A 22751-nucleotide genomic window follows, 5' to 3' on the forward strand; every position below is an offset into this window, starting at 1 on the left:
TTTTATTTTGGTTGTTCCAATGTGGTATATGTACCATAAAACCGGATGATTTCGGACAGTTTTGTCATTATTTTGATTGTAACTTTCATATATATTGTTAGATTAAATTGATTGTTATGGAAGTGGTAGGGTATATGTGTAACAAATTAAATATCCCAGAACCAGAAAGTGTATGTGTAGATATATTTATCTGAGGCAGTTAAATAAAGTGTCCGAAGTCGCCGCATGGATTGCAGTGATTTCGGACACGTGTGTTCTTTAAATCTCTGTCCAAAGTTACAGTATATAGAGGGCGAATTCGGACAGTTACTGCCTTTTTTAAAAATTCTACATGCTTTTTATTTTATTTTGGTGACATTTTACACATTTTAAGGTAACCTTTTGTTACAAATAAGTGATACGGAATGATATAATGAATTTTATATATTACAGATAAGTTCTGGAAGAGCTCATTTAATATTTTCACCCAAGTGAACAGAAAGATCTTCTGACTGTCATTTGAGGAATAAATGCACCCATTCTTCTCCTGGCAAATTATTACGAAATTTCTTCTGTTTTCATCCAGAGTTATCAAAGTAGCCTTTAACTAAATATCTAATATCAAATTTAGTGAAGGGAAATCCCCAATGTGCAGCCCTCAAGATAACTTGCTTCAACATTTCTTCTTCTTCTTCTTCGTCTTCTTTATTTAGCACTGGGTGTCCTCCCATTTTTTTATGTGCTTTCTGCACTTTATTTTGTAGGGTTGATTTTGGTATACCATACAAATCTCATGCTTTCCTGTATGACAATTTACCACTCTGAATATCACGAACAGCTTTATCTGAAAGTTCCAGGTCATAATTACACCATACTGTAGCACCTCTCCTGCTCTTAAACGTTCTTGGCTTTGTCCAAAATCACCCCACACAGTACACAGTTTTATAAAAACCTTCGTTATTTTATAATCTTGCACAAGAAACTCGACAAACTTGTACAGAAATTGTCTCAATGCTGTTAGCTACTGAGCGCATTGACAATTATGGTTACAATAACTTCCCGCTTGGTGCAACAATAGAAAGTTTCCACTTTATGATAATGCATGGATTTTTAACACTGAAACTGCTCGTCAATTATTCACCTCGGGAAACAATTGATGCAAAATAAAAGTTGTGGAAAGTGATAAATGCAATCTTGCACTTAAAATAACTGGTGCACAGACGTTAAAATAAGTAGATCTTTGTTTCTATGCAGTGGCAAAGTGCAAATAAGCCATACTGTCTGAATTCGCCCCGGTGTCCCAAATGATCCCGTTTGATGGTACCTTTGTGAACTTATCATTTCTGAGAATGCGTCTGTTACAGCATGATTACCTGTAAATACCGCATTAATGCAATAAATGATCAAAATTATGTTCGTCAACCTCAATGCATTTGGCAATACGTGTAACGACATTCCTCTCAACAGCAAGTAATTCGCCTTCCGTAATGTTCGCACATGCATTGACAATGCACTGACGCATATTGTCAGGCGTTATTGGTGGATCACGATAGCAAATATCCTTCAACTTTCCCCCACAGAAAGAAATCCGGGGACATCAGATCCAGTGAACATGCGGGCCATGGTATGGTGCTTCAACGACCAATCCATCTGTCATGAAATATGCTATTCAATACCACTTCAACCACACATGAGCTATGTGCTGGACATCCATCATGTTGGAAGTACATCACCATCCTGTAATGCAGTGAAACATCTTGTAGTAACATCGGTAGAACATTATGTAGGAAATCACATTGCACCATTTAGATTGCCATCGATAAAATGGGGGCCAATTATCGTTCCTCCCATAATACCCCGCCATACATTAACCCACCAAGGTCGCTGATGTTCCACTTGTCGCAGCCATTGTGGATTTTCCATTGCCCAATAGTGCATATTATGCCGGTTTACATTACCACTGTTGGTGAATGACGCTTCGTCGCTAAATAGAACACGTGCAAAAAATCTGTCATTGTCCCATAATTTCTCTTTTGCCCAGTGGCAGAACTATACACGATGTTCAGAGTCATCGCCATGCAATTCCTGGTGCACAGAAATACGGTACGGGTGCAATTGATGTTGATGTAGCATTCTCAACACCGATGTTTTTGAGATTCCCGATTCTCACGCAGTTTGTGTGCTACAGATTTGCAGATTAGCCGTGACAGCAGCTCTAACACCTACTTGTGCATCATCATTTGTTGCAGATCGTGGTTGAAGTTTCACATGTGGCTGAACACTTCCTGTTTCCTTAAATAACGTAACTATCCGGCGAATGGTCCGGACACTTGGATGATGTCATCCAGGATACTGAGCAGCATACATAGCACACACCCGTTGGGCATTTTGATCACAATAGCTATGCATCAACATGATATCGACATTTTCCGCAATTGGTAAATGGTTTATTTTAACACGGGTAATGTATCACGAAGCAAATACTGTCCGCACTGGTGGATTTTATACGTTTGTGACTATTACAGTGCCATCTATCACAAAGTGAAAAAAGTGGTCCAACTAAAATGTTCATATTTCTTTATTTACTTCATGAATATGTAATAAAAATGGGGGTTCCTATTTAAAGAAACACAGTTGATATCCGTTTGACCTATGGCAGCGCCATCTAGCGGGCCAACCATTGCGCCATCTGGTTTCCCCCTTCAAACTAGACGAGTTTTGTTCTTTGTAGTTTTTTTGTTTGATGCTTATTTCGTGAGATATTTGGCCCAGTCACTATCAATGGACCACCTTGTATATTCTATACCTGTCTAAACACCTTGTGCGCACAAGGATATAGTATAGATGGAAGTGATTACAGGCTAACGTTATCTCCATGCAAAGTCAGTATGAGAAAAGGAGTTGCTATATATGTGTCAAAAATATTGAAACTACTGGTTGTGTGTTGATCACTTTTATGACTGATATTAGAGCTAAGAAAACATTTGAATGTAACGGGTGGCTATAATTAAACTTTCCCTATTTAACACATTATAACACGGAAAATAATTACTGGACAAGGACCAAACTGGGTGGCATTAATGTCAAGGACATGGGGGAGAGAGATAGTGCAGAATCAGTTCAATTGAAACACTTTTAATGTGATGCTGTGGTACATCATAGGATTACATACCGGTACCATTACTGCTACAAAAGGGGCCCAATATGGCTCCCATCAGTGTCCAGAAGAGTCTGAATGTGCTGGATTGCATTCTGCACAGCAGAACGAAGCATGCCCATAGGTATGCTGACTACCTTTCTTGATATGCTGTGCATCAGATCAGCACATCTCTGAATGTTCCCATGGTAAACCCTGTCCTTCAGGCAGTCTCACTACCAATACTCATAGGGAGAGAGATCAAGTGATCATGCCAGTCAAACATTTGGAAACAATCATCTGATAATGCGATTGTTTCCAAATGTATTTCAGAGAAACAGGCTAACTGCAAGAGCGATGCGCGGTGGGGCCCCATCATTCTGTTGAAGCATATCACAGTAACGCTGACCATTCACACTGCGCGTCTTTTGTCCTTGAGAGCTAACCTGTTCAAAAACGAAAGGGCCAATGATGAACGTAGCTATGAATCCATACCATACGGTGACACGTTCATCATATAGAGGAACTTTATGCACAGTGACTCTAGGTGAAGATCCATACACTTAGCAATTCTGTGTGTTTACCTGTCAGAGAAAAATGAGCTTTGTCTGTCCATAGAATGGTCCAGAGCCAGCCATCGTCAACTTCAATCCTTACGAGAAAGTGGAGAGCGAAGTTAACACATCATTGTGTGTCCTGTGGTGCAAGCTGCTGTATGTTATGGATCTCGCATGGATACCATTTGAGAATGGTTCGAAGAATCTTCTGTACAGTGTTCATGGGATGTTCAACTGTCATGACACAGTATGCGCACTGCCTGGTGATTGGAAATTGTACATATTGTTGTCTGCCATAGCAACAGCGATTTCGTCAACCACCTATGGTGCTAGTGGTTGTCAGTGTCTTCCTGGAGTGACACTCAGTTCTCCATTTCATTCGAACTACTTCGTCATGCTCCATGCAGCAGGTGGAGAAAAAGGACCGTTCTGTAACCCTTCCAGACGGTGATATTCAGCTGCAGCAATACTGTTGTTTTGATAATAGAGCGTCACTAATAATGCCCTCAGTCTTTTGTCCAAGTTCGTGTTGACATGTCAACAAGACACTGTGACTGGTCACGTGTGCGAGACTGTGAATCACGATGACTGATCACAGCACTTGGTGGCCATCGTTGAAACTGGACGGTGTCACTGTGGCGCATGGAACTCCTGCACCCCATACTCTGGGCATTAATGCTACCAGGTTTGGTGCTCATACAGTTATTAGTTCCCAGTATATGGCACTATGACAAACATGCTTCTGGACATATTTCTGTAATGTTATACTTTCCCTTTGAAAAAAAGGGCTACTTCCCATTTAGCATGATTAATTCCACAGTAATTCTCAACTTTCTCTGAAGAAAGTATTTGGTTAATAAATCTGATTTGTTTTTTTAAACTTATGCTAGTGTTATACCTTAGCTTCATAATGAACTACATACATTTTGATAATTTGTCGTAGTCATTGCGAAATTATGCTACTTGTGGACAATGTGCACTTGATTTAGAAAGGCATTTAAAAAAAGTGTGATAGAACATAGCTTAGCATTCACAATATTTTAGACCATGTATTGCTGTGAGTGAAATATAGTTGCTAGTGTAAGAGTTTCTGAATTGAGTGTGATACTAATATCTTTCTGAAGTAAGTGTGAGTTATTGAATGGTGTTTGTACTGTGATCGCAACTGTGTGATATTCCATGCATCTTCAAGGTTAGCTTCGAACACTGCAGGATAGGAAAATGAATTACTGTTTATCTATGTAAGCCTAGTGTTGGACCCAAAAGTTACTTTAAGCATTTATGAACAGAGAATTCCAAGTACTGGGTGGTTAGAATTAAAGTGCAGCTACTCATGAAGGTCAAGTGTGGGCTGTAATTATTGCATGGCAGTGAAACTTGGTAGGTATGCTGATATGTTAATGTGGCACTGATTTATGCTGGAAAAAAATTGTTCTAATTGTGACTGCCAAATGCAAATCTAGCACAGTACACTGTTTGTGTGATGGTATGGCAGCTACGCTGTCATTTGACAAGCAACAATGTCGGTGAACAAAATAGGTATTGAGAAGAGATACCATGCACTGTTAGTGAAACTGTTTAATGTGAACAGTAGCAGTTACAGCACTGCATTGAGAGAGTATCGCAGACTATCAGTGAAACTGTTTTATGTGAGGAGCAACAATTACAGTGTTGCATTGAGAGAGTATCACAGACTGGAAGGTGTGAGGAGAGGTCCAATGTCATTAAATGGTTTAAAGATGATGATGATAATCAAATTCAAAACCTCAGGTGAGCTTGGTATGGCACCTGCAAGAGATAGGAGTCTTATCCTGGTGATGAGGTTGCTGTTGCCTTAAGTGACCATGCAGAACATGCCATGCGTAGTGCTAGTGCTCATGCAGTGTCACGAGAATTGTTCATACCATGGCCAACAGTATGGAAAGTTTTGTGGTCTATATTACACTGGTACCCAGATGATGCAGCAACTGAAACCTCATGACTGCAGCAATGTTGTAATTTTGCTCTTTGGTTTCTGGCACTAATCGAAGTTGATGAACTGTGACTGGGCGATATTCCGTGTAGTCCCAAGGCACATTTTACACTGAATGCACAGAACAGCCAGATTTGGGGTACTGGTGCATGAAGAGTCATTGCACTCTCCGTGTGTGGTGTGGTGTGGATTCACAAGCACCTTTATTCTAGGTCCATTGTTCTTTGAAGAGAATACTCCCAGAGGGCCTTTCAGGTGTACCATACTGTCTGCACATTATTGAAACCTTCTTGTTCAGCTTGCTTTGGAAGAGAGCAACTGTGTGGAATCCAATGTTTTTTATGTTAAATGGGGCAACACCACATGTCACTCGCCCAGTGGAAGATCTTAATGCATCCTTCCCTGAACATATTATCTCCAGAGGTTTTCCACATTCTGCAAGTTACTTTTGATTCTGAAATATATAAAAGAACGTGTTTAGCAGGGACACATTCGATCTCTACATGATGTGAAGGCCAGTATACAGAAAAACATTGCGCAGATTCTAGTGGAGCTGGTGTGAGCAGCTGTTGATCACATTGTTCTATGGATACAGCACCTTGTTGACGTCTCCAATGTCCATATTGAACAAACTGTGTGGCAGTTAATAATAAAATTAACATTATACCCCTCTCACTTGTTTGGCCTTTTCTATCCACTTCCTGTTCCTAATCCATTACGTATGGAAACATTTCTGTACGTCTTTCTTGCATCCAGAGCACCAGAATTACACCTGGTGGCCTAAACTGGAACTCCCCCCCCCCCCCCCCCTCCCAGCGTAAATTGGTTCAGCTTTAATGCGTTGGCATATCTTTCATGATTCACTCTCATTATAATTACAGCCCACACTCTGTTAGTATCTGCACTTTAATTATAATCACTCAATATATAAGAATTAATTTCTTTGGAATGGATGATTGTACTGCACAGTCATTTTCTATGGTTGTACACTACATTATTAAAAGCAGCCAGTTAATTCTTGTCTATATCATGCTATTAAGTGGAGTGTGTATTTTGTATTTGAAATGAGGTGTTTAGAACATGAGACTTTGCTGTGGATGTACTACAAAATAAAAGGTTGGATCAATCTACTAATTTGCTTTCTAGTTGCAAATGGAAAAGACATATCCCAAAAAATATAGATATGTTTATAAACGTTATTACAGCTGAATTGACTAACATAGTAGGTGTTCCTTTTCGCAAATTTAACATTAATATTTGTGGAAGAGAGTATTACTACTGGTTGAAAATAATTATGTAGCTCCACTTCCAAATAACTGTAAATTCTTAAGTGCTGGTGGAAAGAAAAGTGCAGGTTTCCAAACATAACTTGAATGATTTTCTCCTTAGAAACTCCACCCATTCTATGTAGGAAAATTTCATTTCCACTTAATAGTGTCACATTGTAACCACACTAGAGTCCAAATCTTAAAACTGGGTTGTCAGTACAATTCAATACTTGTCACTGAGAGCATGTTTATTACGAACACCAGTGTATAGCCAGAACAGAACAGAACTGAACTCCTGGATAGAGTGTGCTGCTATTAGCAAATATTCCAGAGTATACAAAAATAAGAAATTTCCAGAAATGATAAATACTAAATAACAAATAATTACTGGTGGTAGAGTTTGAATGGTGAACTGTAGCATGCGAGCCAGTGACGCCAACAGCTAGACCACACTGCATGCACCACAGTTTGCACCTTGGAAAAACAGTGGACATCTGTTTCAAAAGTTCTCATTGGAGTTGATTGCAGCACCCTGGCTCTAGATCTTGTCAGTGGCCCTCTGTATGGCACTGCCGGTGGACCCTCAGATTCTGGTTATAGTCTTACTTCCTCTTCACTATAATGAGCATCAGAGGTACCACTCCCATCAAAATTTTTGGATCATTGAGTGGGCATTCACTTACCTAGAACAAGATGTCTCATCATCGATCTGCATCTTAGGACTGTAGTAGGGCTTCATGCAGAGGACATGGATGATGTGTGTCCACTTTTGTTTTCTTACTGAAAGGTCATAATCCTCGACTTTGTATGTGACATCCTGCAAGTGACAAAGAATATGAGATGGTTCAAAGTAGCACTTCAGTCGTAATTTACATAGCTGTAAAAGTCCAAACCAAGTCTCCTGGTCTGTATGTCATTGGCCAGTACTTTTCATTACAGTGCTCTCAATCCTTCTCTTGGGCATCCAGAGTCCGTACGTGAGCCTGCTGTCTTGTATCTTCAGTCCTGGTTAAGAGATGTTTCATGTAGTGAGTAGGTTGTGAGTATCATCCCAATGTAACAGAAACAGTGTATCCAATGTCATTTCAGCCTCATGACCCTGGAGCAGAAAGAAGGCGTGTAACCTGTAGTGTATTACTTCACTGTGTTGTAAGCAGATGTGACGAAAGATAGTATTGTATCGCAATCTCTCTGTTCGACAACATTGTACATCAAGAATGTATCTGCTAATGTCTTATTAAAGCATTCTGTGAGGCCATTCGTCCAGGTATGATAGGCAGTCATCACTCTGCAGATGATGTCAAAGTGTGAAATCAACTCTGATACTAGTCTCAACTGGAAAACTTTTCCACGAGGTTCAAAATAAGGTCTTCTGCAAGGAACTTAGCAATTTCTGAGGCTTCAACAGCCAATAGAGCTCTGATTTCAATGCAGTGGGTAAGGTAATCAGTGAAGACTACTATCTATTGGTTCCTACTTGTCAGCATAGGAACCATCCCAAGAGATCGATTCCAGTTTGGTGAAATGGCGATGCCACTGGAATTGGTACCAGATGCCCCAGAGGTAATTGCGGCATGTGCTTCGTTACTGGCATTTCTTACGGTACCTCAAATAGTGTCCAATGGACTGGTGAAGACCTGGCCAATGACACCTGGATCAGATTCTGTGTAGAGTCTTCAGAGATCCAAGGTGATCAGACATTGAAGCATCATGAGAATACTTCAGAAAAGCTGGATGTAGATGAGCTGGGATATGACTTACCATTAATGCCCCTTGTTGACACTGGTCCACACAGCTGAGTTCCACCAAAGGATTCCTTGAAAGGCAGGTAGTGTCCTTGTTTTTGCCTATGCTTTTGTTTATCGCTGTGACGCTGCGCTCTTGAAGCCTCAGTGCTCACCTCATCAGTTGACCCATCGGATACTTCAGGCTAGTCAGCCAGTAGTGAATAGTTTACCAAATAAATATCCCCAGAACTTATTAATGGCCTGAACAACTGTGGAGTAGATCGTCGTCCTCTCAGAGAGCACTCTGGATGCTTAAAGTATCACTGCTAAGCACTGCCAGTCCCCCGTCACCGTAAGCTCTGGACATGTTTTAGTGACTACTGTATGCGCATCAATGGAACAAACCCTCAATCTCAAGGTGTGCTGTACACGGATGAGATGGCTATTAAGATGGAACAGTCATTAGTGGACAACCTCTGGGGAACCTTCTGCATCTCGGTTGTATAAGGCTAACTTAGGCACATGGGGCTTTGTTTGAATGGACCCTTCTTTCCCTAGCTGCTTGTGGTACTGAAATGGAACCCTCAAAGTTTTCTCCTTCTCCTCCCAGTGGAATTCGTGGGCTGCTGGTAGGCACTAACAACCAATCAAATAAGAGGGCTCATGTAGCCAGTCCTCCAGATTCAGGGGTTACACAGAATGTGTCCAAGAATAGTAAGAGAAATGCATGCTGCTGGTCAGAAAGTGTTTTTGATTGTGATATGGGAAGAGGGCAGTTGAGAGAAGGTTTTGTCCTTTTATATTCAAAAAGGTTTGGAGGGCATTGTAGCTACTCTAAAATGTGTCGGGAAATTATGTAATGGCATACTGTTGGTTGTAACTGCTAGTACCCAGCAAGCAACAAATCTCCAGAAAGCTATGTTCGTTGGATTACACAAGATCTGTTAGAAAAGTATGTGACCTTAGGCTGGGGAAAAAATGGCTTACCTGGAGCATAGGACACCTAATCACCCTCAAAGTAGTTCCCTTAGGACTCCACACACTTCTCCCAGTGGTGCTGCCATTGTTGGAAGCACACTGAAATGGCCTCGTTTGGAATGGAGTTTAGCTCGGTTGTCATTGCTGCCGTAAGGCCCTCTCTTGTCTAAAATCATGTTCGTTTCAATGGCCCCTTGAGTTTGAGGAACTGCCAGAAGTTCCAGGGGCCCATATCACAAAAGTAAGGGGCCTGTTGAAACAAAGGAATCTCATTTTTTGCCAAAAAATGTGAATCAAGTGCGGAGAATGAAGCATTGTCCTGATGGAGGCACCAATTTCCTGTTGACTGCAATTCCAGTCTCTTGTGTGCGAAGTATCACGTAGGTGATAGAGGACATCCCTGTAGTAATCTTCGGTGGTTGTTTGATCCTGTGTGTGTGTGTGTGTGTGTGTGTGTGTGTGTGTGTGTGTAGTCTGGCATGTCCTGTGAGACTTCAACACAAAGTTGCTTTTGCTCCACCAGCAATAGCTTTGTCACAAATTTTGTCGACTCTTTCTTCCTGGCCAAATCTTCGGTCGCAGTGGAATGTGTCAAAAAAGTACCGATGACCGACTGGACCATGACTTGCTCTCCACCGATGAGCAGCCATCTCTAAATGGGTGTTCCACGCCTTAGTCTGTGTGATGCACATAGCATAATCACTGAAAACCCTCTGAATCTTCCACATGGTTTCCACTAGGCTGTCGCCCAGTTTCTGTCAAAATTGGTTGCAATAGCACTCCTCCAGTTGTTCCACCATTTCCCTTGAAATGAAAAACTAACATAAGCACTATACATTACCTCACTCAGCTGCTGCTTGCCAGCAACTCACACTATTGACAGATGGGAAAAAAGTGACACATACGCATGAAGGTTAAAGGTCAACTCATGGAAGTGCGCTAGATTCAAATCCAAAAAACAAAAAAAGGTTAGATACTTTTCTAACAGAACTCGTATGCCATACAAATGGAGCTCCACGACATCTTGAACTTGAGCAAAGGTGTTGTGTTGTGTTGCGTTGTGTTGTGTTGTGTTGTCGTGTCGTGTCGTGTCAGCATCTGGTAGACATTCACAAGGAGGAATGGAAGAATGAGTGGACTCAGGAAGGGGTTGTCAATGTGCAGAATATATTGAAAAGTGTGGATGGTATCTATTAAAATCTGACTCCTTCATCCTTACCTTCAATAGCACGAAACTCCTGGAGCATGTTAAAGCAGGTTTCTTTCACCTAAGTGTACAGCCTCATGTCCCCAACCCCATGCACTGTTTTAAATGCCAGCACTTTGGGCACACCACCTTAAGTTGTAAGGGTGAAGCCAATTGGGGCAAATGTGACAGAGCCACCCATGACAGAGGTGGTTCCTCCTCACCCCTGAAGTGTGGAAATTGCGGTGGGAATCACCCTGTCTCGAGTAGGGATTGCAGTGTCTTCCGTGAAGAAAGGAAAATATAGGAAATTAAAACATCGAAACACATACCATACGGTGAGGCGAAGAATATCTGTAAGGCCACACAGTAGAGTGTCAGAGCATGTTGATGTTATTTGGCATGACTGTTCTGCTGTTTCTGCTTCAGTGCCTATGGAATTCGAAGTCAGCCCAGGGCAACCACCTTACCCCAAGGTTGAACCTCCACCCATTGTGGGCTCACCAGCCCAGTGGAAAGACTGGGTGAAACTGCAACCTTCGTGATAAATGGCTCCCATAGTACAGTGGAACATGGGTGGGTTCATCAGGACTCTTGTGGAGGAACTGAAACTCCTGGCACAGGTGCAACCCCTGTGCTTGTGTTGATAGGAAACACATTTCAAAGCCACTGATGCCCCTGTGCTAACAGGCTATACCCTCCACCAAAAGAATGACCTGGCTGGGGAAAGAGCCAAGAGATTTGTTGTTCTATTTGTCTTCGTCAGTAACACATGCCACCCCTGTTCTCTCTCCTTGGTTGCTGAGCTACAAGCAGTAGCCATTGCCGTTCATATTAGTCAAATCATCACTATCTGCTCCTTGTGCTTACCTCCGCAGAATGCTATAGGGTCTGAGGCTCTTGCAAGCAACTTCCCTTCTACTGGGTGATTTCAGTGCCCATAATTTATTGTGGGCACAAACTGTACTTGTCCCAGGGGTCGAGTCTTGGAGAACCTCGGGACGTCTCAGGAGCTATGCATCCTCAACACAGGCTATTATCCTCAGCCATCGAACTCTCCTTCTGCTCTCCATGTCTTGGAGACTGAGCACAGTGGGAATAAATTGACCACCTTAATTCCTGTGACCACTCTCCACTGTGGGTCCACCTACGGGAAGGAGGATTGCTTGAACAGAAGCCACCAAAATGCATGATGAGCAGGGCTAACAGGGCACTGTTCAGCCAGCTGGCTGTGTATGAACATCACAAGAATGTCAAGAAATGGGTAGACCACATAATATGAGCGATCCATCATGCCAATGGCCTGTCAGTCCCAATGTCCTCAGGTCATCTTAGGAGAAGACCTGTACCTTGATGGACAGATGAGTGCCATTCAGCAATCTGGGACAGGCGTACTGCTCTTAGACAGTTTAAATGCTGCCCAACAGCAAACAACCTCAAAGCTGAGAGAGTCATGAGAGCCACACAATCAGTTACCATTTGCAGCAGTGCTGAAAAGGGCTTTCTCCAAGTAACACCCAGAGACATTGCTCAGACACTGGCCAAGCATTTTGCAAACACTGCTGCCAGTGCAAGTCAGGATCCAGCATTTCATCACTACCATGCGTCTGTAGAGAGGGGCAAGTTGGACTTCAGATCCAACAGTTCTGAGTCCTACAACTCCCCTTTCTCCATATGGGAGCTGGAATCGGCATTGTCTGAGACTTGTGACACTTAAACCAGCCATGATGAAATCCGGTATGGCATGCTTTGATATTTGCCAGGAGTGTCAAAGGAAATCCTATTTGAATGTTTTAATCTTGTATGACAGGGTAGGCAACTTCCCCATCTTGTGGAGAGAGGCAATTCTGATACCTTTCCTCAAGCTGGAAAAGGTCCACACATCTTCCAGTACTCACCAGAGCATTGCCTGTGTAGGAAAGACCCTGAAGTGAATGGTTAACTGTCTTCTGGTTGCTAGAGAACAGGCAAATCCTTAGCTGCTCTCAGGTTGGATTCTGGAGATTTCAGTCCACTGTTGACAATTTGACCCTGCCAGAGTCAGCAACTCAGCACATTTACCTACGTAAACACTATATCGGCATATTCTTTGATATCAGTATGGCATATTACACTACTTTGAGACACAGTGTTCTCTCGTAACTGCATCAGTAGGGCTTTTGTGGCTACCGCCCCAGCTTCACTCATTGTTTTCTGTCTTTGCGGTTTTTTAGTCCCTAGTTGGTGACACGCTGTCAGATCATTTTGAGTAGGAGAATGGTGTTCCTCAGGACTGTGCTTTAAGTGTTGCCCTCTTTGCCATAACCATAAACAGTATCATGTCTACAGTAAGGAGTCCTGTACAGTGCTCCTTATTTGTGGACGACCATGCTGTTTAGTGTTCCTCCTCCAGTGTCTGAAGAACGAGCCATCAGCCGCAACTTAAAGTGCGGGGGTTAGAGGAGTGGGCTGCAACTTGGTGAGATTTCAGGGCCTTATTTTTGACTCCAAACTGCTGTGGTTGCAATACGTAAGAGACATGAGAGCCAGAACACTGAACATCATAAAGTGCCTTAGCTAAAGGTCTTGGGAAGCAGATAGGGCATATCTGCTCCATTTTTATAGGACTTTTGTGCATTCGCAGATGGATCAGCGTGGCCTTTGTATTTGGAGATCGTTGATGCTGTGCGCAGTGAGGGGATTAGCCTGGCCAAGGTGCTTATAGGACCAGACTTGTAAACAGTTTCTGTGCTGAGGCTGGTGAACCATCACTTACAGTCCTATGGCAACTCCTCATGGTGCATCAGGCATGTAAGTTCCTCACAGTTCCAAATTTACCTGTGTACCAAACTGTTGCTTGTCCAGCTCTGAAACACCCTTTTTCCAATCACCCATGAGTAACAAGGCCATTTGGGATCTGTGTGCAGTATGTGCTGTAGTCACTTGGGGTGGAGCAAGTACAAATCCAAATCCAGGGTTGTGCAACTGTAGATTATGTAAAAGGAAAATTAAATGATAAAGTGTATGTAACTGCAGATGTTCTCCAGGAGAGAAAGACTGACATGTGGAAAAAGTTCAACACTGTAGTCCAATCTGCATGTGGAAAACGTACAAAATAGTTGTATTCTTGTTTATTCCACGTCAACCATGGGAAAACATACAACATACATGCTCCATCGAATGAAAACAGGGCACAGAACGTCATCACTGAGCCATATGTGATTCAATGACACTTGAAATGCAAAGAACTTAGATCATTCAGTATGGTTCATGGTTCTCGTTTCAAAAAGGTAGCCCAAACTCATATCTGCAAGAGCTGAAGTGTGTTGTGAGGTGGCTGTGGAGGCTGTACTGCTGCTGTTACTGATAAGGGTCTCTTTTCATATTGATGTGTGGATGAATAATACACACAAAATAACCTACAGAACAGTGACTGTATCCACTATTAGCGAAATGCGGCATATGTTGGTCAAAGTACAAAAGTAGTGTTTACCATCCCATATCCTGATGAGGAAAAAACAGCTGTTTCATTAGAGCTGTTGTTTGCCATTTCATATCCTTGCAAATTTATGGGGATTTAATGAACTCAGCACTTTTCTTAACAGATCAAAGTTGTATCTTAGTGGCAGCTTCATTAGACTTCCTTGCAGTTGTTGTTGTCTTAGAACTTCGCTCAGTGATAAGTGTAAGTCAGAGCTTTTAGCATCATAGCCAGCACTAACTCATGTGGGAGAGACAATAAACTCATGTAAAGCATTAGTGGCATGTTGTAAGAGTGTTGGTCTTCCAAAGAGACTCAGAAAATCACTCAAACAAAAGGTCAAAGTTTCATGGAATACTTTGTTAGACTTCCTGGTTCCAATATGTCACACTGTGATTGAGGTTAAGGAGTGTCTCCCTCAAAAATTTAAGTACACTTCAGAATATTGATCAACAGAGCCTAAATGAGCTTGTCCTGTTCCTCAAGCCATTCAAAGAAGCTATCAATGATTTAAAACAAGACAATTATCTGATTATCCATTTGGTACTTCTCTGGCAGTGTAAACTTCTGGGCGACTACTTGTGCCCTAGTGAATTATATAGCATTGCCATGGCAGTAGTTAAAATAAAATGCAGAAGTTACATAGATGGAATGATAAGATTAAACTGTACTTGTACCACAAGATAGGAACATTTTTGTGTCTCATATTGTGATCTTTTGATGCTGAGCACTGAAGAGAGAGATAATGTTTTCAAAGAGTTTGGAGCTGTGTGTGTAAATGTTTCAGGTGAGTGAGCAACTGTATACACTTATTATTCTGTGCTCCTGGAGCACGATTATGAGTTAATGTTGTTACAGATTTTGACTTCCGTTCTCTCTTGTTACTTGTAGTTCACAAAAGGTACATAAGACTTATCGAAACTACCACATCAATTGAAAGTGCGGACCATGTGGACAAGCACTTTGAAGTAGCATTATACCTCTCGATTGTTGTTACCAAAGAGATGAAGGTGGGGAAGTGATATTCTTGGATTGTGGGAAGAGCATGAAAAGACCTTGCCTTCTCTGGCATGTGTGGGTAAGAGTGTGTACTGTGTATTCCAGCCTCAAGCAGCTCCAGTGAGAGGAAATTCAGGGGTGCAAGTTTGGTCGTTTCCGAGCATTGCTGGACCCTGATGTTGAGGATGACCTTTTATTGGTTCGCAGTAAAAGTGATCTGTTAAATACTTGTGATTTAGATTAATTGATGTTGATACTACTCATATATTAAAATAATACTCTGATGCAATGCTATATAAATTTAATGATCCTTTCCAATGCTCTCCTAAAAACACCTAGTTGGTGGACCAACGTCTCTCGGCAATTTCTTAACGTTCTGATAACCAATGACACAGCATTGTCATGTTGCTCATAAGGGTCATTAAGTGATGCTGGGCTGGTTTTAAACCCACACACCTAGGAACAGGTATTGTAAAGCAGTCTATGGTAGCACAAGGTAGACTGCTGTTTACAGTGTTAATGGAAAGAGACTAGTAATATGTACTAATAATTCAAGTACATCAGTTTGTGTATTTTTTGGTAATGCTGATTTGCGTTTGTAGGTTAATAACATGCTGGTTAGAGTTTCATTCGTTTCTGTAATTTTTTGACATCTGCTGTAAATTTATTATAATATTTAGTCACTATTCACAGAATCCACTTCATCCTCGTATCCTGTTTTTTTTGTTCTGTTGTCATATTTGGTAACTTGTCAACAGGGGGCGCTCGTGCGCGCGTTTGTGTGTGTGTGTGTGTGTGTGTGTGTGTGTGTGTGTGTGTGTGTGAGATTGTTAGACTTTCTCTGAAAAGAACATATATTAAAATAAATTTGCAATTGTCTTTGCAAAGAAAGCATAGAACATTATTCACAGCTAACCCATCAGTATTAGTAAATAACTAACGATTCACATTAGGTTCATATGGGTGACACCTAAGTATCGACATCTAGACAACTTGTCTGTGATTGCAATAATAAATTTTATACACCAATCCTCCTTGTTGATCAATTTGTCTTTTAGTAAAACCATATCAAAAGCCCTACAGTAGTTCCTGAGATTAGCCTCCACATACAGACAGAAAAACACAGCAGGGGACTTTCAGTAATAATATGTAGAGATAAGTCATTTCCAACCATTGGGTGTCTAATGGCAATGTCACAAGTGCTCCCTTATACTTGTGTATGTGCGCTGCTTTCCATGCTGGTAAAGTGCAGTGGTACCAGCCAACAGACTCAAGTGACATGTTGTTCCTTACATGGCCAGCGGCAGGGACTGGAGAGTCAAGTCTTAGTGTGTAAAGACATGACAAGTTTGGAGATGACTTCATAGACCCGCTGGCAAGTTTAAAGTGAGTTTATGGGGCTTGTTTCTGATCTCTTTAATGAATTGTAATTTAGTGATGAAGATATTTCTTGAGGCAAGTAAGCTGATGAACCAATCTCTCCCTTATGTTGTCTGCACAAGCTCTTTGAACAAATGATCCATAATAGACTCTTGGAAGCAGATGAACATCTCACAACCCCACAGCAAATTGGATTAGACCAGTAAGGATCATACATAATAGGTATTAAATCTAACATCACATACAGAAGACATTTTTGAGGCAATAGAGGACACTAGGATAGCATTTGTTGATTTGACAGCAGCTTAAGCACAATCAGTTATCGGATGTTCTGCACAAAATGTATGGAATAACTAAATATTACAATTGTATGTGATTAATTCAAGATTTCCTTCAAAATAGATTTTTCATAGTGCAGCCGATGGAGGGTCCCAAAGGACATGTTGTCTCCTCCCTTATTTTTACCAGTGATCAACCCCTTCCTAATAATATATGAAGTTTCATCTGTGCGGATGATCTTACCATCTCTGGACAGAGTGACACGTTTGAACAGGTGGAATTACACCTTAACACTGCTTGGGGAAATTAGGTAAATACTATTGTAAAAACCAGTTAAAACCAAATCTCAGCAAAACCCAAGTTTGCGCAGTCCACCTGAGGCACAAATAACCCCTCAGGGAACTTCTAGTGATTTGGGGAGGATTGCAGTTGGAACGCAGTTTCCAGCCCAAAAATGGGCTGCATGTTTGAATTTAAAGCAAAATGTATGTGCAAGACACAACATGTTGTGTGAAGTTATGTGAACCTCTCAGGGGTGCAGCAACAGTGAAAACTACAGCTTTATCTTCATGATATACAGCTGGTGGATATGCTACCTATATTTGGTACAACTCTGCACACCTAAACTAGTGGATATTGCTCTTAATGAGTCATGTAGGCTCATTACTGGCTGTCTGAAATCTACACCATGAGATAAAGTCTGCCATTAGCTGGAATTGCACCTCCAGACATCAGTCATAAGGTACCCTCTTAAAGATTAGTGCCCGGGAAAAGTTTCATGACGTCAACATGTTACGTGATCAACAGATGTGATCCCATCTATCTGTATGGAAGATGGGGTCTGTACACCATTAGGTGAAACCATTGGAAAGTCTACCTGCTGGTTTCACTGAAGAATGGCCCATGTAGTAAACTCTGAACAGGCTCAAAACAGGGTTGCAAGGTCAAAAGACAATTTGCAGAAGTGGAGTTGTTCCACACCATCAACCCTTTGTGACTGCAGAGTTCAATAATCTATGAGTGCACTTACACCAGTGAAGATTATGTACTGCAAATGCACCATTGTCTTCAAATTTAAATTAGCAAGTAGTTTATAGATACTATTATGTGTATATGTGTATGAGGAACTGAGGACCATAAGGACTTAAAGCACACCATTTTTGATTGTGAGAGTGTAGCATTTATTAATGCTTCTGACATCTCTTGATCTTATGGTGAGTCAAGTTTATCTTTGCTTTAGGTCCATATTGTATATACCAACATTCCCGAACAGCTGTCTCACCAGTTTCCCTGATATTCACATAAATGTGGGCTCCATGATGGTTCTCAGTGCCTCCCTCGTATGTATTTATCTTGTATGTTGAAGTTTGATGTTTTTGACATGAATAAATAAGTAAATACTACTGAACCTTTTGAAAAGCAAAGCTCCAGTAATCAGAGGAATAAAATAAAAGATGAAGTTTGGCATTGAAAAATGTTATGCTTGTTGGTTCTGAAAATTCAAAAAGGAGAAGAGACATATTGAGAAACACTCATTATTTTAGTTTTGACTCCAATACTCAAAATCACATGTTACTTCAACTTACTGATGAAACCAGTAAGTTGCATTTATTTCACATATGGTATGCGATGAGCAGGGTAATGAATAATTGATATGCGGAATGAACTGTTTGAACTTTCAAGTGTCAGTCTGTTGTTATTGCCGAAAATAAACACCAATAGCAACTCATTAAGGATATATGGAACACCCTATGCTTACAATGTTAAATTGAGCTAAAAGTTAGGAACATTTTCTCATTTGTTATTTGGACGATACTCTTGATTTTTTCACAGAACGCAGAGATATGTTCTGCTTTTATGCTGAATTATTAATTTTGGAAAAAATAATGTATAGTTTTTCAGATATTTTATTTTTTGTAAATGTTAAAAAAGTTATACATTTTAACAAGTATTTTAAAATTTACATCCATTAATACAAAATAATTCCACATATCTTTTAATTTAGATATATTAGAAGGTCTTAAGGAACAACTACAGAAAATTTCATCTTTCTACTATAAATAGACCCTGAGAAAATGTACCTTATACACAAAAAAACTAAAGTTACGGGAAATTAGCTTGAAAGTTTTTACTTCGGTACAAGCCTGCTCCATAGCTTGTATCATCAGAATTGTCCAACAGCTTCCTCTTGATGGCTCTACTATGCTGTCTAGCCATCTTTGAATATACTTTTATGGCATTTTCTGAAGACCTGAGCCGTTCCTTGTCCAAACAAAGCATAGCTGCGGCAGTTCGTAGTCCTACACAGAGCCCCAACTTCTGCAGAACTTTGCACTTTGTTATACTGCCCTGATTGAATGATGAAACAGCATCATAAACACCAAAGTGAAGTGGGTTTATACCCACAAACACAGTTTTAGGTAGTCTATTCCATATCACATGGTTCAAACACTCATTTGGATTTTGAGTCCGGCCATGAAGACATTTCTTTAGTAGACTAATATCTGCGAGGTCTCGGAATATTGGTTTTATTTCATCCATTATGGCAGGTGGCAGGTGATTAGGGTGATTGTATTGTTTCTTAGTTACCTTGCCTCTGTTGTACTTGCGCCAACTATCATCTCCTTTTGGACATAGCCCATGTTGGGGATTCTCATTGTTTGAAGCTGTATGAAAAAACAGACCCCAGACTGCTCTTCTCATTAATTCTGCATCTGCTGTATTCTGTCTTATTGCTAGACCATAGCACTTCTGAATATGATCTATTGTAGCATCTGTCAGTCTATTTTTCCCATCTAAAGTTTTTCCATCGCTCAATTTCTTGCCTTTCATGCTAGCCTTGAGCCGTCGAAGTCTTGATCCCATCCTTTTCTGAACATGGCCAACACACTCCAGTTTGGAAATTTTCACATCGTTACCATAGGGTCTCAGTTCCTCAATTTCTTTGAAAGCCTTTGAGTCACCATCTCCAAGATAATTTATGTATCTAACTTTGTACCATTTTACTGAGCGTTGATAAATACTTCGTACACCAGCAACTTCCATACCACCACTTGACCCATAGTAATTTGCCATGCACTCCTCTTCATGTTTATTTTTCATTTTCTCCTTGCATCTGCAATGCTTGGAAAGTATTGCCACATCAACTACCTTACCAGTGTCCACACTTGTAGCTGTTACTACACCATTCAGAGATGTGTGGCCTCTCTTCTGCCAGCTTCCAACAAAAGCTATGGACAAGTCTCTGCTATTATTATTTTCGACAACTGCTTCCTCAACAGCATCTTTCATGTTTTCCTGTGCCACATCTTCTACAGCAGACCCTATTGCAATTATGTGTTTGTTAAATTTTGAAGGTGGAGGAGGGAGGTTCATTACACCACACAACATAGCACCTGCAGCCCTGCCCTTTCCTATACACAGTAATCCATAAACCAGTCTAATGTTTATATCGTATAGTTTACCTGTATCTGCAGTAACATGTGAGGAATTGAAGAAAGTAACACTGTGTTTGCAATAACTGCACATCAACTCTAATTCACAAGCAAGTCCTACATGTAAGTTTGTTTTCAATGAAACACCACATTTTCCACATTGTTTGCAGCACACATTGTTCTCCAAAATGTCTGATAATAAAGAGACGTTAATTACCTCATATTTTGTAGTCCCAGCATTTAGTTTCTTGTATTCTTCTTCAATTCCAGCTAGTTTTCTTCTTGAAGCACTTTCCGGTGTAGTGGCAGCAGCATCACTCAATGCATCACTACCAGTGTTGAGGTTAGTCGCTACTGGGACATCAGATACTGATGAAGATGAATCAGACGAATTTTTAGTACACTTTACTTTCTTGCGCCAATGTACACGCTTTCTAAATACCCTCAGACTAGGTCTTGGCATGTTGAAGGAAAGAAAACTCAATGACTTCTCCACATACGACTTTCACAACAATGACATGGATGTACTCACAAAGGAAACAATACAAATGGTGCAGAATCTATTGTCAACTGTCTAGCAGTGTAGCCAACAGAAAAGCTAACTCTCTTGTGCTCAATTATATCTCTGGCAAGGCTGTCTATATCAGGTATATTTCCCGTCTCATATACCAGGTGCGGAACATCGTGTGACGAAATTATTTTAAAAAATTATTTAAAATAGTTCTATTCATGTCATCCAAATATTTTATACATGGTATTAAATGGGAGAGTCTAAATTTTTCGAAAATGCATTTACCCAAAAATCGATTTTTCATCGAAAAACTCATTCTGTATACCCTTAATTGGTTTTGATTCAGAGACAAACAAAACCAAACAGTAAACTAATGAAAGTGTGGGTGGCCTACACAGCATAAATATGATAATGGTTTATTTTTCCACATGTACATACGTGTAGTACACTGCAGATACAACTTTAATGTGGCATGGGTGGTCTCATTACAGTACAGATGTTACTACACAACCAACCACAGTACAGAACATAAAACAATGATCACTCAGTGTCGTAAAATGTATACTGTGTGGGTATTTAGGTGTACTGCATTTTAATGACTACTCTTGCTGAGGAGGCACAACAACAGGGATAACAAGAAGGATGTCATGTAATGTCAACTGATTGTCAGGTGGTGCCAATTAGTGAAGGGTTGACAAAGAAACAGCAAGTGCACTCCTCAAAACCTAATGGTACCTGTCCACCTGTAATAGAAATGATAAGCTGTCTGAGAACAAGATTGTTTTTGTGCATTGTGAACGGAAACCCTAAATGGGACAGTTGTACCTGTATTGTACATGGAAATTTGAAAGTAAGTTCAAAAAGTAATACATTCGAAAGTGCTTAAAATGTACATGTGACAACATATGAAAACAGATTTTTACTGTACTTTTTTGTAAAATTTTAATTTTCTTAAGACCAGCTCAAATTACACAGAACCTCATAATACCAGGGCTTGAATCACCAGGACTCTACTGTATAGACTTGATAATGGAACTATTTTTTTCTGAAACTTTAGTAGATGAACAAAGTATCGGTTTGGAAAATAATTTTTGCCATTTATATGTCAGATATATCAGACTTATGTACATAATCATTACCTCTCTATGACTTGAGTGTGTACCCAGTTCTCATGCATGAAAAACTAGTATCTTCCTGATGAACTTTAGTAGATGAACAAAGTATCAGTTTGGAAAACAATTTTTGCCATTGTAATTCTGTCAGAGACAGCAAAGGACTTGGAAGAGCAGTCGAACGTAATGGACAGTGTCTTGAAAGGAGGATATAAGATGAACATCAACAAAAGCGAAACGAGGATAATGGAATGTAGTTGAGTTAACTCATGTGATGCTGAGGGAATTAGATTAGGAAATGAGACACTTAAAGTAGTAAAGGAGTTTTGCTATTTGGGGAGCAAAATAACTGATGATGGTCGAAGTAGAAAGGATATAAAATGTAGACTGGCAATGGCAAGGAAAGCATTTCTGAAGAAGAGAAATTTGTTAACATCGAGTATAGATTTAAGTGTCAGGAAGCCGTTTCTGAAAGTATTTGTATGGAGTGTAGCCATGTATGGAAGTGAAACATGGACGATAAATAGTTTGGTCAAGAAGAGAATAGAAGCTTTTGAAATGTGCTACAGAAGAATGCTAGATTAGATGGGTAGATCACATAACTAATGAGGTGGTATTGAATAGAATTGGGGAGAAGAGGAGTTTGTGACACAACTTGACTAGGAGAAAGGATCGGTTGGTAGGACATGTTCTGAGGCATTAAGGGATCACCAATTTAGTATTGGGGGGGCAGCATGGAGGGTAAAAATCGTAGAGGGAGACCAAGAGATGAG

At 40.5% G+C, this 22751-nt stretch overlaps 1 protein-coding gene across 2 annotated transcripts in view; it reads left to right on the forward strand.

Annotated features, from left to right (window-relative positions):
• The window catches only part of LOC126161419 (CDP-diacylglycerol--glycerol-3-phosphate 3-phosphatidyltransferase, mitochondrial), a 100841-nt gene that overhangs the window by 43334 nt on the left and 34756 nt on the right, over window positions 1-22751 (forward strand). The window lies entirely within an intron of this gene.

The sequence above is a fragment of the Schistocerca cancellata genome, chromosome 2, assembly GCF_023864275.1.
Source record: "Schistocerca cancellata isolate TAMUIC-IGC-003103 chromosome 2, iqSchCanc2.1, whole genome shotgun sequence".
NCBI lineage: Eukaryota > Metazoa > Arthropoda > Insecta > Orthoptera > Acrididae > Schistocerca > Schistocerca cancellata.